At 39.0% G+C, this 17,038-nt stretch overlaps 1 pseudogene; it reads left to right on the top strand.

Annotated features, from left to right (window-relative positions):
- Positions 1-6,427: 6,427 nt before the first annotated feature.
- Positions 6,428-16,650, top strand: LOC104623993 (annotated as a pseudogene).
- The last annotated feature ends 388 nt before the right edge of the window (positions 16,651-17,038 follow it).

The raw sequence follows: 17,038 nt of genomic DNA, 5'->3' as shown, positions 1-17,038 counted from the left end.
AGGTGTCCGGGTCGTTGCAGGGGTGTTGGACTAGATGACCTTTAATGGTCCCTTCCAATACAAACTATTTATGATTCTATGATTCCACCATATTTCTGTCAAATACCAAATCTGTGGCAAACTTCATTATTCCTATGGTCATCTTAATCTATGAATGTTCTCCCTTATGTTGAGGGTAGTGTCAGGATGACACGGGGCACAACATGACCCATGCCCCACAGAAGCACTGATGTTAACAGGAATAAGTATTAAGTAAATAGGATAGGATAGGATAGGATAGGATAGGATAGGATAGGATAGGATAGGATAGAATAGAATAGAATAGAATAGAATAGAATAGAATAGAATAGAATAGAATAGAATAGAATAGAATACTATATTATATTTCAGTTGGAAGGAACGTACAGTGATCATCTAGTCCAGCTCCCTGACCAAATCATGGCACCAAAAGTTAAAGAATGTTGTTAAGAGCATTGTCCAAATGCCTGTTAAACACTGACGGGCTTGGAGCATTGATCACCCCTCCAGGAAGCCTGTTCCAGTATTTGTCCACCCTCTTGGTAAAAAAATGTTTCCTAATGTCCAATCTAAACTGCCCCTGGCACAGCTTTGAGCCATCCCCACATGTCCTGTCACTGGATCCCAGGCAGAAGAGATCAGCACCTCCCTCTCCACGTCCCCTCCTCAGGGAGCTGTAAAGAGCAATAAGGTCACCCCTCAGCCTCCTTTTCTCCAAACTAGACAAGCCCAAAGTCCTTAGCCATTCCGCACAGGACATTCCTTCCAGCCCTTTCACTGGCTTTGTTGCCCTCTTCTGGACACAGTCAAGGACCTTCACATCCTTCTTAAATTGTGGGGCCCAGAACTGCAGACAACACTCCAGGTGAGGCTGCACTAACGCTGAACACAGTGGGATAATCACCTGTTTTGACTGGCTGGTTCATCATACCGTGTTTGATGCACCCCGGAATGTGGTTCACACTCTTGGCTACCAGGGCACACTGCAGACTCATACTGAGCCTGGTGTCGACCAGTACCCCCACACCCCTTTCTGCAGGAATGTTCTCTAGCCACTCCTCTCCCAGCTTATACTTGTGCCCAGCATTACTTCATCCTAGGTGCAGAATCCGGCATTTTGACTTGTTAAATTTCATCACATTAACAACAGCCCAATGCTCCAGTCTATCTAGATCCCTCTTGCAAGGCCTCTTGTCCTTCAAGAGAGTCAACAGTATCTGCTGGTTTGGTAGCCTCAGCAAACTTGCTCATGGTGCATTCAACTCCTGCATCTAGGCCGTTGATAAATATATTGAATGGGACTGGCCCTAGAACTGAGCCCTGAGGAACACTGCTGGTGACTGGTCGCCAGCCCAGTGTAGCCCCATTCACTACAATGCTTTGAGCCCTGCCTTTCCGCCAGTTCTTCACCCAGAACACCATGACCCCCCCTCATCCCACAGTTGGACAACTTATCCAGAAGGATGCTGTAAGGGACAGTATCAAACATCTTACCAAAATCCAGAAAAACTACATCCACTGCCTTCCCTTCATCCACTAGGCGGGTCACCTTACCATAGAAGGATATCAGATTAGTTAAACAGGACTTTCTCTTTGAGAACCCATGTTGACTGTGCCACATATACTTCTATAAAACTGTTTTTTTCTTATGGAGATACCCAGGGCCTGCCTGTGTTTCCTCTCATATCAATTTTTACATTGGTGCAGCTCTAGTGACAGAAATCAAGTTATTTTTTTCTTCCTTGTAGTCATCTTTTCAGCCGCAATCCAACAGGCAGGCTGGATAAATCATCACACAGAGCTTTTCGTTTCCTCTGGGCTTCGCAGTAGCCTCTACAGCTCCCATTCACTTTTTATTAAGGACAGAAGCTATGGTAGCCTTCAATCCAGCGTGAAACTTCTGAGGAGAGGTGAGATGAAACCAGACTCTACTTTGTTAGCACTCAGAATCATTCTTTGGGAGACATTCTTTCTCTCTGTTGATCAGAAAAAAATTGTCTTCTAATTTAGGCATGTAATATAAGAGGAAATATGCCTTTGCCACAGTGCCAGGCTACTAGTGTGCATCTTTCTCTTATGTCCCTGCTGATACCTGTGGGATGCTCCTAAAGGGAGTTTGCCAGATCATTTTCCTTTCCTTCTTCAATGACACAGGGAAGCCCTCCTATTTCTTTATGACCGTATCTTGCTCTGTTTAGACCTGGAGCTCATTTGTGCCTTCTTGATTCTGATCTATTCCCTCTAGCTTCTGCTTTCCTGCTGTGATTTCTGTTGCACATATTTAAGACCCAAAGGCAATACTCGGATAAAATTATCATTGTCAAGGCACTAACTTCCATTCCCATCTCCGCTCATTATTTACATTCTTTGTGTTGCAAATTACACATCAGCAAAGGAAGCCTAGTTCAATTTACCTACCTCAGAGTTATTCTCTGAGGTGTAATATGTTAATAAAGAGAAGCAAGTAATTAACAACTAATAAATTATACAACTAATAAGTTTTGGTGTGCTTTTTTTTCCTCATGGAATACCTACATCAATTCTAATACTTCTACTCACAATCCACATTTAATCAACGCCCTTTTTTAGTCATTTTGTGTGGCATCCAGTTCTTTGAGTTTCAGGTACCGGAAAGTTCAGTATCTAGCACAAGTAATTTTCTTAAGTTCTAGCCATCTGTAGGAGAGCTTACCTCAGACTTGGATAACTAGTTTAGACCAGGTTGTGTAAAATTTATTTATCCATCATGGACCAACTGTGATATGTCCTCTGGAAGTACTTGTTACTTGACATCCGGCTACCACGTTGCTGTAGCTGTTCTGTGAATTCATGCTCTCCCACATCTGTTTGTTGACTGGATGAAAATGAATAGTGCTTCCTTGCTTGCTCTTCTATGTTTTTTTCTTAAAGTGGAGGATTTTGGGTGGGGTGATACACATTAACACAAACATGCACATTTATGGGTGTATACCGAGCTCAGATGTGCATTAGCTCATGAAACAAGCTGTTAGACTACACCATGACCAGCTTCCATGACCCACAAAACCAAAACCCACTTGAGACATTTCTGTTAATCTCTTATGTGCCTATTAAAAATAACTATTTTTATTCACCAGCTAGTACAGGCAATCCTGGGATTTATTTAGATTTTCTCTTGCATTTCTTAACCAATTTAGATTACTTTTAATTAGGTCTTTTCTTTCTTCAATACCCCAGCAACATAGCTGGAGAAGTAGTATATGGAAATATCCATAAATGCATAACAGCTAAGGGCCTCTGTTAATATTCATAGACCATTACATGAGAAAGCCTTCTATTTCCACATTTGGTAAGTATTTCAGTTTATAAAATCAACTTATGTTATAGATGACTGAGTCTTTTGTTTTTGTAGGTGACTTGAAGTTCAAACTAGGAAAGAGCACCGGTTCTAGCAGTTGAAGGAGAAAAAGAAAATGACAGGTCAACATTTTAAAATCAGAATACTTAGTGTCAGATAATTACATCTAGACTATTAAAATCCCAGTCCTTTATGTGCTTACCTTCACATGTTGACTTACTGTAATATTTGGGTGGAGACATGCTGCTTTATTAGAAGGATCCCTTAGGTCAGCTTTTATTTCACCACTATCGGTTGGTGCTAGTTCATTTTGTGATAAAGACAAGCAAGATGAGGCAAAACACTTTTTCTTGTGTATGTAAAATGATTCTCCTTGACTTTTTCAAAAGCAACTTGAAAAAAAAAAAAAACCCAAAATATTTAGAGTGGAAACTAGGGCATATTGCTCTGAGAATGCAGGACACATCATTTGATTCTTTAAAAAGGCCTTTGGAATTAATTACAATTACAACTGTGTGCATAATGTACCATACACTAAGAATTCACAGCAATGTTATCTACTTCTTACCTTCTGAAGGTAAATTTGTAAAAAGGCTTACAGGAGCTGAAAAATGGCTACTAACATTTGAAAGATTCACACAAGCTGAGGCATATGAAAGTGGACTTTATACACACTCCTAACTTAGTAATGAATGTGAAAAAATGAGTTTTCTGTATTCCCTTCTGTTCCCATTTCTTTGCACGTAATTTGTTTTTTTTTAGGTGCAGCCAGGCACAATAGATCTAGACATAATACAGTCTGGTCTTAGTTGTGTTTACGCCTTAGATTAGACCTCGATCTCATGCTTTATGTAGTTGTTTATTTGGCTTCACTGGACATTGGATTTGGCCATAGGGACTCAATTCACTGATGTACCTATATGTGCTCCCTAACTATAAATTCATGACAAGCTTCACTAACTTTTTTGAGACTACTTACATGTTCATAGTTAAATGCAAATGTAGCAAATTTAGGGTTTCAGAGACAAATTACTGCAAGTTCATCAAGATATTGTTTCCAGGAGACAACCACATTTTGGCTTCACATGCTCAAATTGCTTTTTACTAGCATATCAAACCAGGTATGTCATCTCCCCTTTCACAGCAGTGCAGGAACATACACTACATTTCAAAGGAACTAGCTGCACTCTTCACAGCAAACAGACAGGTTTAACTGAACCCAATTTCATAGATATTTACATTTCCCTAAAAACATCTTCCATTCTTTCTCCAGAGTGTTTCAACATCTTTCCTTGCCAGGAAATAACCATGTTATTTTCTGCTATACAAAGTGTTGTATGGAAGAGCTACCTATGCTGAGCACGGATATTGACAATCTGCTGGCCTAAGTAGTCTATGTCCAAAAGAGCAAACAGTGTTCAGTTTCTCATCCTTGTAAAATATTTAATGGGCTTTCTTTCTTACAAAAAAAATTAACAAACCAAAATCTTCTTTACTTTTGAACTTGTCTCTACACTCTGGTCTTGATGCCCTCGTGAAAGCTCTTTCCTTCAGGACTTTAAAACACCTGTCTGATAAAACTACACCTTCCATTACTAGAACTCTACCAAAATGTAAAACGCTAAGATGTTGCCTACAGCAATTAGAAAATAATACATATGGAGCTAAGCAAGTAGGATGAAACACAAGTCTTGATATCTGTGGATTGTTTCAGAAAGCAAAAGTAAACGAGTTGTGATATAAGAACTCAAAGGATAGATATTTTACAGAGAAAATTGGTGTGTTTAGTGCAGTAATTTATTCATTTGGTATACTATATGTGAAGATCTCTACGGGCTTTTGCAGTACATCATATGTTGCAGTTCCATGTGTGCGTTGTTACCCAGATGCTGTTGAAGGTCCACCAAAATCTCTGTTCAGGGAAGATTGCAAGGGAAGAAATGACAAAGAACAGGTTATTTACCTGGGACTTAATCTAATGATAATATGAATCAGATTGATGAAGTTTTGAAGATCACCACAGATGAATAGGAGAATGAATTGAGGGTGTGAAAGATGTAGCTTCCCGTGAAATTGGAAAAACTGCAAATTCTGATCCGGGATTAGCTTCACCGTAAATCAGTGGTACGATAAAACTTTCACCTTTCTTTCAGAACTGTCACCTGTTCTGAGCAGGAATCATTATCTCACTTTCCTTACACAGATATTTGATCTTTGAACAGATCCAGAATGGGGAAATACAAAATAAAACTTTTCTAACTTGAAGACCTTGCACCACTAAGCGCACCATTCACATACTCTTGCAGACTTACATGTTTCCCTCTGTTTCTGAATTTTGGGTTAGCTTCCCAGGAGCTCCGCAGAACAACATGGCTTCTTGCAAATAAATACATACTTTTTATGCACATTAATATTGTGGGTCATGTGAGAAGTGTTTTGCTCCTTGCCTAATATTGTATAACCTGACAAAAAGGCTCAGAGCAAAGTTGTAACTCCTTTAAGCATTCACACAACAATCCCTGTTTTTTGATGCAGAAATCAGGGCTACATCTTGTTTTCTCATGAAACACTATCAATAGTTTCATTTCCAGGACTGCAACTTGGGACATAGAAAGTTGGAACGTCATTTTAATAAAATCTGGGAACAAATAATAAAGTTTGGTGTTTTTTTTTTTCCAAGTACCTGGCCAGTCCATTAATGTGGGAATTTTCCAGTTGGAGATTCAAACTTCTTATCACCTTTCTTTGCAGTAATAGTTTCAACTGATTTATCATGCTAAGTGAAAACAAATTGTGAGTACTGTTCTTATTTCTTCCTTTAATTTAAAAATATTTGTCTGTGGGGAAGCATCACACTCAAACTCAGTCAATAGTCTAGACACACTGAGTATTTTGTATTGAACGATTTATGACTTCTCTGTTTCCATATTTCTGGCTATAAATGGTGGGAGGAATACTTGCTTATCTCTCAGAGATGTTCAGAAGGTTGGTTAACTCATTAGTCCCAAATTTGCAAGAAGTGTTCTTGTATTCAGCTTTTTTTGCCTGTAAGTCTGACTGTGTAAACCCATAATGGCGTATCCAATCCCTTGCCTTGTTGTAATATTTAGTATTTCTAAATGATCTGTCTTGCTAGACTAAAAGACTATATGGAGCAAGAACTCTCATCTTAGGTAATTAGTTCAAGAGACTGTAGTGAAACTAATTGCAGAAGTAATGCTAATATGCTTTATCCCTTTGGGTGAAATTCTCCCAGCTACGTATTGCCTGTGAGCCACATAAGTCCCTCTTAAATCCTATTTTGAGGGCTTTAGTGGGATTTAGGAGGTGCAAAACCCTTGTTCAGGATTCTTACACGAGAAAGAATTTTATTTTTAATTTATATTTAGGGCTTCCAAAACTGTAAAGCACTAAAGAAAGATAAAACTTTAATATTTGAAAATGTACATTCACAAATTGCACACTGAAATGCATTTACTGAAATGCATGAATCTACTTTCAAAATTGTATGGGTGAATTCACATATTTTCCATGTACCTGTTTTTGAAAACTTAGTTCATAACTCTTTCTATATTTTCTCTGCTTCTCCTCCCCCCCCTTTCTTTTCCTCTTTTTTAGCAACCTGAGTTTTGCTTCAATTTGCATATTTAAACATGCAGTATTTCTGCCTGATCTCTGAAAAGAAAAACTCACTAAATTCCTGGCAGGATTATTTCCTTTCTCTTGCCCTGTTTTTGGGGTTTTTTTTCCCCTATTTTTTTCTTTCTTTCTGTGTTCTTTTTTTTCTTTTTTTAACTTGGGACTTTGATTTGAATAACAACTGGGAGAAAAAGCAGAAGTTCTGCAATGGTTTTCACAAATGAAATTAGCAAGTTTTTATAATTTAAAGATTCTATTTGTAATTCTGAAAACCTTTTCCATTCCCCTTGCTTAGCTTGGGGCATGAATATAAGGGGGAGAAGTTTGCTTTGCTTCTTGTTAATGGATAAAAGATAACTAAATACTGAATTTACGGAATACTTGCCTGTTGTGAGTTTTATGCATAAGTACCATATGAATATCATCTCCAGATCTTAACTGAATAATATCTGTAAAGTCAGTTCACCACATATGGGGGAAAATCTACATTGTTTAACTCTACAGGCCTTTTAAATGATATCCACAAGTATTCAGCATTACAACCTTGGCTTGGAATTTGAATTGCAAATGCTGAATTTTCCATCCAATGTTCTAGTCTGTCACACAGTCAGAAACAGGCTTGGAATGGAAAAAAAAAAAAACACCAAAAAGAAGCATCAAGTATAATTAGAGTGAAACCTTTTGCAACAGTATTGGATGAAACAAAATCTACCACTTTTAAGGTGCAAATGATCTAAGTCAGGGACCGCTGTTAAATGATTAGAGCCCAAGGCTCGTGTGTATTCTGGTGGTAACACTACAGTACTTTGCAGAATAAGAAAGATCACCTTGCCTTTTTGTAGCCACTTCTGTATTTTGAGAAGTATCTGTCTAAATGGCATTTTCAGACATAACCAATAATATCAATAGTTACAGCAGCAATTTAATTACCTAAATAATGCTAGTAATGCTTTTTAGACAGTATAGTCGACTGTAAAGTCCACAAAAGTGTTGAAATGTAGTCCTTATCCTTCAGATAATGGAATTAAAATGGCTCTCATTTAACTAACACTGCTGTATATCTTGTTCATGAATCTATATCATTAAGTACTGACTCACATTTCTGTCTGGATGTCTTCAAAACCACTTCCATTTTCCCCTGAACAGTTTACTTCAGACAGTTATTTTAAAAGGTTACTTTCTGTTGTCTAAAACTCATTTGTAAGCCAAGTACCAAAGTTTGGCAGTCTTGGAAGACATTTTGGCTCTGTCAAGGTGGCTAGATAATAATTTGAAAAGGCAGACATCATTAGTGCATCTGAGTGGGTGGGTATAGTGAATATTGTCATTTTATGGACTAGAAAATCCCTGGTATGGTAAAAGCTATCTCTCTTTTACAGCTCCCAGGGAAGACTGGCATACCCCTTATGAAGCAAGGCTGTAAGAATTCTTCAGTCTTTCATCTTTTTACAATAAAGCTGTCCAGATGGGGAGGAAGGGGGAGAGGAGATCCATTATTTTCTTTGGTAGTGAAGCCAGAAACCTTAGTGCTGTTATTTATGATTCAGTAACTTTTCTTTGGTTCCCTGTAATCTTCATAAATATTTGCATCCTACACTTTCTATTTCTGCTGTGGGTTACAACAGGTTGGAAAACACCCTTTCCTTTCCAAGCCTCTTGCCAAAGCATGTGTTCAACCCCGATATTTGCTACTGAAACTCTCTCCCTTCTGATGTCTGCCTTCTCTTTGTGACCCGCATGCCTCCTTCCATGACTCACATGAAAAGCTGAGGCTGAACTTATTCTTCTACTTTACAGCCCAGGTTATGCCATTTCCATCTCCTCAATACTCTGTTCTTACAAACCTAGGTATATCTTCTTTATTTACATCAACATTCTCAGGTGTTATTTTCAAGGCAATATAGAAGTCCACCTTAGCAATTCAGTTCTCTTTTTCTGCTATTTCTTCTGCTGTTCGTCACATTCCCTTAAAGGTATGACGTACTTATTTGGCTGCAGTCTTTCAGCTTTCTTCAGTGTGCACTTGCTTTCACTAGATTACTTTTAGTCTTCTCCTCACCTCACCTCTTCTCTTTCCAATTCTATCCCGTTCTTATAATAATCAAATAGTACATTTGAACACATTTTAGTCTGGCATAAATAATATGGCTTGTGTCTACTGTGTATTTCACCCAAGTCAACCATTCCACTAGTGACATGGAATATTTTAGAGAGGTTTTACCAAATAATCTATGTTTCTTTTAGTTGGTTTGGCTGGTTTTTTTTAGTGTGTTTTACATTAAATGCATAAACTGATTTGGAGTTCATCCCTTAATTTTCAGGATTACCTATCTAAATGTCAGTTGCCAAAGCTGAAGTAGTGATCAAGAGTCCCTTCATAGTCAATGACAGAAGAAAGGAATGTCTACAGGAAGACTTCTGTCTTAGGGATCTAACCTTATGAGTTGAATCTCTTTATGGTGGTTTCTAACTTTTTCTATTGACTATCAAGGGAGAATGCACACCCAATTTGAATAAGATTATAAAAGTTGAGAGATGAGTGCCTCTCCAAAATGGAAAACTAAAGGCATTTATTTTGCAGTATTGAACTATTATGTGAGAACACTGTGCTGCTTCAACATCTGCAACATTTCTTGCCTCTAAAGACAACCTGGAAACATATGCCCCCATCTGTACTCACGTGCATCTGTAAGCAGGTTGCTTTCATAAACTTTGTATGCAGTAGGATTTGATCAATAAATGTGTAAATAGCTGTAACCTGAAAGGCATCCTCCCTCAAAAAAAAAAAAAAAAAAGAAAGAAAGAAAAAGTGTTTTACTGGAAGGTTCAGTGTACCTGAGACTCCCTGATAATGGGAACTGAGGCTGCTCACCATAATCTTTGAGAACCCATGGAGATTGGGGGACATTCCAGAAGACTGGAAAAAGGCTCATGTCACCCTCGTCTACAAGAAGGGCTTAAAGGAGGATCCAGGAAATTATAGGCCTATCAGTCTTACTTCAATCCCTGGGAAAGTTATGGAATAAATCCTTCTGGGGTTTATCACAAGTTAAATGAAGAACAAAGATTCACCAAGAGCAAATCGTGCTTGACAACCATGATTGCGTTCCATGACAAAGTAACCTGCTCAGTTGATGTGGGGCAAACAGAGGACATCTACCTGGATTACCCAAGGCTTTCGATATTGTTTCCCACAGCCTCCTCCTAGAGAAACTGATGTGTTACGGTCCAGACAAGTGGTCTGTGCGGTGCGTGGGGAACTGGCTGACAGGCCACACCCAGAGGGTGGGGGTAAATAGCTCGTTTTCAAAGTGGCAGCCTGTCACAAGTGGGATCAATATTGGGCCCAATGGTCTTTAGTATCTTCATAAGTGATCTGGATGATGGGATCAAGTATACCCTGATGAAGTTTGCTGATGACACCAAATTGAGTGATGAAGTGGACACTTCAGAAGGGAGAGCCACCATCCATGAAGACCTGGATAGGCTGAAAGAGTGGGCTACAAGAACCTTATGAAGTTCAACAAAGACAAATGTAAGGTCATGCACCCAGGAAAACATAATCCAGGAGTACGGCACAGGCTGGGACCTGGGGGTCCTGGTGGACAACAAGCCTAATATGAGTGAACAGTGTGCTGCTGCAGCAAAGCAAGACAACAGGATGCTGGGCTGCATCAACAAGGGCATCACCAGCAGTGGTAAAGAGGTCATTACTAGTGCTTGTCAGACCAAACCTGGAATATTGTATTCAGTTTTGGTCCCCACTATGCAAAAAAGATGTGGACAGGCTGGAAGAAGGTCCAGAGAAGGGCCACAAAGATGATCAAAAGACTGGGAAGTCTGCCATTTGAGGAAAGACCGAGAGAACTGGATTTGTTCTGTCTTGAGAAAAGAATGTTTAGAGAAGACCTTATCGTTATGTTCCAGAATTTAAAGGGTGGCTACAAAGAAGACGAAGACTCCCTTTTTACAAGGAGTCACATGGAAAAGATGAGGGGTAATGGTTAGTTACTCCTGGGGGACATTCTGACTGGACATAAGAGGAAAATTTTCCACAATAACAGTCATTGGAATAATCTCCCCAGGGAAGTGGTGGATTCCCCAGCATTGGACACTTTTAAGCTGGACAGGGTGCTAGGCCATGTTGTCTGGACTGTGCTTTTGCCAAGAAAGGTTGTACTAGATGATCTTTGAGGTCCCTTTGAACCTGGTATTCTATGATTTTGTGAACTGGAAGAGTACCTTTTCAGTCTTAGTGAGTGAGAGGTTATCTCCTCCTCTAAGACAAGTCTCTACATTTTTAGAAAGCATTAAATAATTATAACAAGAATTACTGATTGAGACTCCTTTTATCTCTCAATAATCCAGGTGTGTATATAAGCACTGTGCTTTAATGCTGGCATAATATCGAAAGCTAGTAGATACCAGACAGCCGACCTAATGGGTTAATACTGTATTGCACATTTATAATCCAAAAGGCTTGTAGCAATGCATCACCAATATGGAAAATCCAATGGAATTTCCATGGCATCAGCCCATGAGATTACATTGACATTTCCATTTCAACAAATAATAAAATCCATAATCTTTATGCAGCCAGTGCCACACTCCATATGTTACCTCTTATTTTATTAGCTCATTATCTTTTCTTTTAATTTGATACACAGAAAACGAAGTCTCATTCCCATTGTGAATCAAAGAAAAAAGAGCAATGATAATAAAAAGACTTCAGGTTTGATCAAGAATCACAATCCACTTATTATAGTCCTCCGTTTGTTAATGACCTTGCATTTCTATTCCCTGTATTGTGTCTACTTTTGAAACAGTGATATTGACTGAACACTGTCATTCTGAGCTTCCTTTTCCTTTTGTCTGGACAGAACCCAAGGCAATAATACTACACTGTTATTATTCCAAATTCATCTGAATTTGGCCTGGAGTATTTTGGTTGTTTCATTGTCTATTTCAAAACCTAAGTATACATTTCACTACTATCACTGAGGTGTAGGGTTTTTTCCCTGTGTGCCACAGACCTTTTCTCAGCCTGTATTGCACTCCAGCTTTGGTATTTGAGATCAAGTCAGAGATGCTGGACCCTCACCACTAAAATTTACTTCTTCCGGCAATATCTGTTAGGATGCAAAAAGCTAGACAGGAAATCAAGGTAGGAAAAAGTGATCAGCCACAGACTCATACAGGGGAAGGTGAGAGTAAGAGGGAACAATGTACTGAAGAAGTGTAATTCCATTTCACTGTTTCCAGCAGGGTGATGAGTTTTAGCACTTGACCTTATGATCCAACTGTTATAGCCAGATTTATCCTTCCTAATATCCCATTTGCTTCCTGGGAGCACTAAATTTAGACTCCTGTTCAGCTGTGTTCTTTCTCCTGTCAATGGAAGGAAGAAATAAGCACCTCTAAAAGACAATTCAGCTTATTTTAGATCTGACACAGCATCTGCAGGTGCCTTTTTTCTTTCCAATGAATGTAATGGGAAACGAGGATGACTGTATTCCTCAATTAGATAACTCTGTTAAGTCACAAAGTCAGAATACTTGCATCTAGCTTTTAATTGGTCACCAGTTCACTAAAATTGCAGTAGACCTAGCTATGATAAGAGACTGTGAAAAGTGAAAAATGAAACTACAAAAGCCTCAGGTAGAGTTGGCAAAGTCATGATCCAGGGGTTCTGAGATGTCTCCATGGGAATACTGGATATGATAAAACAACTGCATTAGCATTGCATCTTTGGGAACATCAACGGATACTCAGGACATCTCAAACAGTAATAAATATCTATAATTAGGCAACAGAAATTGTTCTAGACAGAAAACATCACATTTTCCTGGGACATTCTTTACCAAATTACTTTACAAGTAATTACAAGTACAATCCAAAGGGGCAGGGAGAAAACCTTCACAGTATTCTTAAAACTATGCTGCACTTCTTGAAAACCAAAAATTGCAGAACGGTTAGGCTGCTGGTGTACTGAGATCGTTACCTGCCAAATGATGGACAATATTTTCATGTTGATTCTTTGTATTACTTTGTACATTTGTTTCAAGGTTTTGTGTTTTCCATTAAACTTAAATTATGAAACCTGTATTCATCCTTTTTAATAGCATTCACTTTAAAAAGGCACTTAACCATGGTTTGTAGTCATGCATGGGTACCTTTTTTGTCAATGAAGAGAAAAATGTACCATTGGGATGGTGGGGGGGGTTGCTCAAACCTGGACCTTCATCTGGAAGTTCTTATTTCTCTGCATCAGTAACCGTGCTCCCAAGACATCTAGGCACTTCATTTAGAAATTACAGTTTGGAATCTAAGACTAGAGGAAGTTAATTTGGATGTAAGCATTTAGGGACAAAACTGTTTTTTTCCTATCTTAATATAGCACATAGACAATGAAGTCTACTCCATGACTGCAGTTGAGTAGAACAATAATAAAAATAATATAGTATAATAGTAACCATAAGTTGTCTGGAAATGTCCCCTTCACCTATCTGCAGTAATATTACCCAATTACAAATAGGGAAAGGGTTGGGAAAATTTTAGTATATACAATGTATATTTTCTCAGTAAAAGAGGCAAAATTCTCTGATTTTTTCAAAAGATTATTTTTTAATTGCCAACTTTACAGTCTTACCCAAGGACCTGAATAAAGATTTCCTCATTATACCTGACAGTTTTGCCTTTGCACCAGGTGGAAAAAGAACATAGGAACATAGGAACTGCCACACCAAATCAGACCTGCAGTCCATCTAGTCCAGTCTTCTGTTGCTAGTATTGGCCAGTGCCAGATGTTTCAGAGAAAGGTACAATAACCCTTCCATAGACATAGTCAGGCGTTACCCTATGAAAATCTTGTCCCAACCCTCTATACTTAATGATTTGGGGCACGAGATACACATTTTGAAGCATGAAGGATATATTCCAGATAGGTAGAGCATATCTGTCCCCAAATTACCCTGATTGCACTGCTGATTTTATAAAAATAGGATTTTCCTCTCTCTACAAGCTTCAATTCACCTTAGAAAACTTTAGAAACTTAATAGCGGCTAACCTAAGTTAGAAGTTAAATCACTGTAAGTTATCCCTAATGATGCAAGAAAAGTCCTGTAAGCACTCAAGTAAGTAATTCAAGTCTAAAGTGATCTGAATTATTGCAAGAGTTGACTATCCTCATGAGTGTCGAGGAATATTCACTTCTCAGACACTTCAGGTAAGTGCCTTAAGTCAGGTGCGATGAATTCACCTACAAGGCACTTGAATAAATCATTCAGTGGAATTGCTCTTTGACAAAAACAGTATGTTTTGAACCAAAACCATTAATGCAACCAGGATCATGGGTAATGGGCTGAAATTAAAGAAGGGTGGATTTAGACTAGATATAAGGAAGAAATTTTTTACGATGAGAGTGGTGAACCACTGGCACAGGTTGCCTGGAAAGGTGGTAGATGCCCCATCCCTGGAAACATTCCAGGTCAGGCTGGAGAGGGCTCTGAGTAACCTGCTCTGGTTGAAGCTGTCCCTGCTCACTGCAAGGGGGTTGATTCTGTGATTTGCAGCTCTCTATAGAGAGCGAACATTCATAATTCTAGGTGTTGACTAGGTCTTGCATTTCCTCTGTATGAGTAGTGAAATATAAATCAGTAAAAGCATCAAATTAAGATTAGGTTAGCACAAATGTTTAGAAGAGTTAGGCATCAAAGTCAATGGGCTAAGTACTTAAATAAAACATAAAAAGCCTCTTGTCTGTAGAAACAATGAAGTGAAAATCATTGTCTGTATTGCAGATTTCTTCAGGTAAAGATAATTTAGCCAGTTCAATTTTCAGCTAAATGACACTGAAGAATTTGAACAGATATTCAGAAGAGTATGGTCTTCACTGGAAATGTAATCAAAGGAAGGCAACAAGAAGTTGTGTTGTAAGGGAACTCAGATCTAATGAGTTACTCAAGGACCAGTCTGTTCTCTAATACTAACAAAATTTGCATATGTGATCTTTACCTCAAAAATGTGAGTTTGATAATGGAGATTAAAGTTCAGTTCATCTTGCTTTAAACAATCAGAAGTTATCTGAAAATTTAGTGTAATTACTTTGGCTCCCCCTTACAGTCAATAAAGAGTCAAGGAGCCGTTATTTACATTCATGTTGGTCATCTTCACCCCCAAGCTTTAGACTACTTGTCGTGTATACTGCACATATGTCCTTTAATATAATTTAAAGCACATGCTAGATAGGAAGAGTGGCTAAGAACACATACTTGATTTTTGGATGACTCAAGTTAAATGGCATCAATGTGCCTTGGCTTTCCTGATGAAATAAAATTTGAGGCACCATCAACATGAAGGAAGGACTGTGATAAAAACAAGTCAACGATATTGAGAACTAAAGTACTGTGAAATTTAGGTCTACAAAATGTGCTTGGGGATTAGAACTGATAATTCTTCTATAATCCAGGAGGCTATCAATTAGAAATGACAGAAAAAGAGGAAGACTTAATATATTAACAGATCATAAAATATCTATGAATAACCAGTGTGATGCATCTGTGAAAAAGATTAATGTAATCTTAGACTCCTATTTGTCAGGCAAAAGATTTTAAGTACTATATGCTTGAGTAGTTTTATTTGGGTGTTGGCATCTGTCCTGGTTTCAGCTGGGATAGAGTTAATTTAATTCCTATTAGCTGGTATAGTTCTGTGTTTTGGATTTGGTATGAAAAAAATGTTGATAGTGTACTGATGTTTTTAGTTGTTAAGAAGTCAAGGACAGTCCAGCTTCTTATGCTGGCCTGCCAGGAGAAGGCTGGGGGTGCACAGGACAGTGGGAGGGGACACAGTCAGGACAGCTGACCCAAACTCGTCAAAGGGAAATTCCATACCATGCGACGTCATGCTCAGTACATAAACTGGGGGGTTGGCAGCAAAGGGTAAATGCTCAGGAAGGGGCTGGGCATCAGTCAGTGGGTGGCGAGCAATTGCATTGTGCATCATGTTTTGTACATCTTTTTATCATTTTTTTTTCCTTCCTTTTCTGTCCTGTTAAACTGTCTTTATCTCAACTCATGAATTTTATTTTTTTTTCTGATTCTCTCTCCCATTCTGCCAAGGAGTGGGGAGCGAGCAAACGGCTGTGTGGTGTTTAGCTGCCTGCTGGGTTAAAACACAATGTTTTTTTTGGCATGGGGCATGATGGGTTCAGATAATGACAGATATGACCAGACAACCAACCCATGCCAGTATCAGTCGCCCATATACACAAGAAGAAATATTGGAAGCAGAAGTCAACTCATTTAGTAAGGGTTGAAGAAGCTTCTTCTGAGAGGGAGCAAGAGGAAGAAGTGGATGAGGCAGACTACTCTGAAACTCGGCCATCATGAGAACAAGAGGAAGAAGAGGAGGAAATCATAAATGGGCCAGTAACCATCTGATACTTATCCCTGAGTGAGCTGTAAGATATGCAGAAAGACTTCAGCCGTCGTCCAGATGAGCACATTGTCATCTGGCTACTCCAATGCTGGGATAACGGAGCCAGTAGCCTGGAATTAGAGGGTAGGGAAGCCAAGCAGCTGGGACCCCTTTCACGGGAAGGGGGCATTGACAAAATGATTGGAAAGGGGGCACAAGTCCTCAGCCTCTGGAGGTGACTCCTGTCAGGTGTGAAGGAAAGGTATCCCTTCAAGGAAGATGTTTTATGTAGCCCAAGTAAGAGGACCACCATGAAGGGATGTATCCAGTACCTGATGGAATTAGCTGTGCTGGAGGTGATTTATGATGACATGAACAGTGAGCAGTTATCCAAAGTTCCAGATGAAGTCAAGTGCATGCAACCCATGTGGCAGAAGTTTGTATGGAGTGCACCACAGTCGTCTGCCAACTCATTGACAGTAATGACCTGGAAAGATGGAGATGGACTTCTGATTCATATTTGCAAGAAGTGAGCAGCGAATACTATGACCAGGACTAGAGGGGCCCTGCCTCTAGCCAAGTGGAGATGATGTATAACTGAGTTTATTGGACTATGTGGATTTGATG

The sequence above is a fragment of the Phaethon lepturus genome, unplaced genomic scaffold (genome assembly GCF_000687285.1).
Source record: "Phaethon lepturus isolate BGI_N335 unplaced genomic scaffold, ASM68728v1 scaffold3770, whole genome shotgun sequence".
NCBI classification, from domain to species: domain Eukaryota; kingdom Metazoa; phylum Chordata; class Aves; order Phaethontiformes; family Phaethontidae; genus Phaethon; species Phaethon lepturus.
The sequence above is the reverse complement of the archived record's forward strand: the minus strand, read 5'-3'. Positions and strand labels throughout refer to the sequence as shown.